We start from the raw sequence: 2,497 nt of genomic DNA on the forward strand, positions 1-2,497 counted from the left end.
ACAGTGTATTTTGGATGGAAAATTCATTTGTATGCCGTAATGATGTACAGTGAATTAATATAAAAAATAAATAAATTTAAAGAGAAAAAAAGAATTTCTTGAGGATCTGATCTATAAAGTTTTGTTTATCTGAGAACATTTTTTATTTTCTTTTCCCATATGAAGTATAATCTTGCTGGGTGTAGTATTCTTGGTTGAAATTTTTTTCATTTAACACTTTGGATATATTTCCCCAATCTTTCCTTGCTTGCAATGTATCTGATGAGAATTCTGGTGTTGGCCTGATGGGTTAGCCTTTGTAAGTGATTTGATGTTTCTCTCTTGCCAATCTGAGTATTTTGTCTTTGTAGTTTTAGTCAATCCAGCTATGATGTGCCATGGAGAGGATCTTCTTGGATTGATTCTAGTTGGGGTTCTTTGTATTTCTTGGGTCTGTATGTTTGAGTGCCTCTCTAGATTTGGAAAATTCAAGGATTTCGTGGAATATATTATCAATGCCTTTATTAGTTTCTTCACTTTCTGGGATACCAACTATTCGGACATTGGGCATTTCATGGTATCTATTATTTCTCATATGTTATCCTCAGTTTTCTCGACTGTTTTCTCAGTATTTTTGATAATTTTTTCTAGGTCAGAGATTTTGTCCTCTACTCCCCAGATTCGATCTTCTGCATGGTCTAAGCTGCCTTTAATACTTTCAAGGGAGGTTTAAATTTTCTTTATTACAGCCTTCATATCTAACAGTTCTGTTTGATTCTTTTTTTTATGGTGTACAATTCTTCTTTCATATAGTGGAAAGACTTACTCATCTCTTGGAACTTAACATCTCTTTTTTCTTCCATTTCATAGAGTTTTGTTACTATAAATATTTTAATTTATTTTTCTGACATTTCTATTATATCCTCTAATATTTCCTTAGTTGGAGACAAGTTGCAGTGTTCCCTTGCTGGAGATATATTATTTGATTCTCTCATCCTTGAGACTCTTCTCCAATTTTTAGTCATTTGGTAATGCATTCACTTCTGCATAACTTGTTGGAGAAGGATTCTGTGACTCTGAGCTCATGTGTTTCCCTTACTATGAAATAATTTTGTGCTATTTTCTCCCTTCTACTGTGCCCTCCAATGCAGGAAAAACAGGAGGAGATTTGCAATCAGTTTTATGAAGGAGAATTTCACTATTTTTGTAACCACTACAGTGAGGTGCAAAGAATTCTCTAAAACTCACAATGTACAGATGTTTAGCTATTATGCACCTAGTCATCTCTAGGCTGTGGGTAAGGGCTGAGCAGTAAAACAGGAAACTAAGGTAAAAGAAAAAGGAAATAGGAAATAGAAATAGGAAGAAAAATAAAAGAAAAAAGAAGGGAAGTGCTATAAGACAAAGAGGGAAAACATAGAAATCACGTCATAGAAAATGAAATTTAGTAAAATATGGAAAACCACGAAGAGCACCGTGCAAAAGCCCAACACAGACAGAGGTCAAGGTGCCTGGATGCTTTCTGTCCTAGATGAGGGAAGAATAGACAAATTAACTAGAGAAATGCACAAACAGGGCAGAAAGCTGCTTCTAAAAAAAGAGAAAAAAAAGTTAGAAGGGACAGAGAAGAACAAGAGGGAGATACTTGCATACCTGACTAGCACTGAGGTCTGGAGGGGGAGAGAGGCCCTGGCTGTGGGAAGGGGACAGTGCTTCACAGCTGTGAAGCTGAACTCAGAGGCCCGACACAGGCAGAGGTGGAAGTGCCTGGACCTCCACCTTATGAAACTGGGTTTTTAAACATGTTTTTTAAAGCTTTTGCTATTGCACACATGTGATCACCAGAGAGAGAGAGAGAAAGAGAGGTGAGAAATCACTTCTTAGGGGGAATGGTTATGCATTCCTTTCTCTTCCATTTTTCTCTCTGGATTTTTGGCACACATACACATGTGCTTGGTGTTATTTTCAAGCCTTTGGGTTCGGGACTCGAAACATGGTCAGCCATGTGTATATCCAGTGCCTTAACCACCATGTGACTTTCTGGCTCTGCCAAACTATCTTTTCAAATGGGTGTATCATTCTGCATTCCCACCAGCAATGAATGAGACTTCCCGTGGCTCTGCATTCTTACTAGCATTAGGTGGTATTGGTGTTTCATATTTTGGCCATTCTCATACGTGTGTAGTTATACAATGACCCTTTTGAATCAATACTTAATTTAAAGTGTAATTATATTAGTAATAAGTGTAGGCAGCTGGGCACAGTACTGAATGAAATCTAAACTTTCTGGTGCCACTCAATCCCCCACTTAAGACACCAATTATGATTTGTTAGAGACATTAAATATTATTGGGAACACTTGGGTATGTATGTGTCAGGTGAGATACAATGAAAAGTGAAGGCAAAAGGCATTAAATGAAAGATTTTTATTACTCACAGGTCACAGAGTGGTTAGGTGTATCAAAAGGAGGTCAATGAGACATTTGGATACAGCAGTGTGCTCACTGTAGGTGAGATG

Source organism: Tupaia chinensis, unplaced genomic scaffold (genome assembly GCF_000334495.1).
Source record: "Tupaia chinensis unplaced genomic scaffold, TupChi_1.0 Scaffold000005_2, whole genome shotgun sequence".
NCBI classification, from domain to species: domain Eukaryota; kingdom Metazoa; phylum Chordata; class Mammalia; order Scandentia; family Tupaiidae; genus Tupaia; species Tupaia belangeri.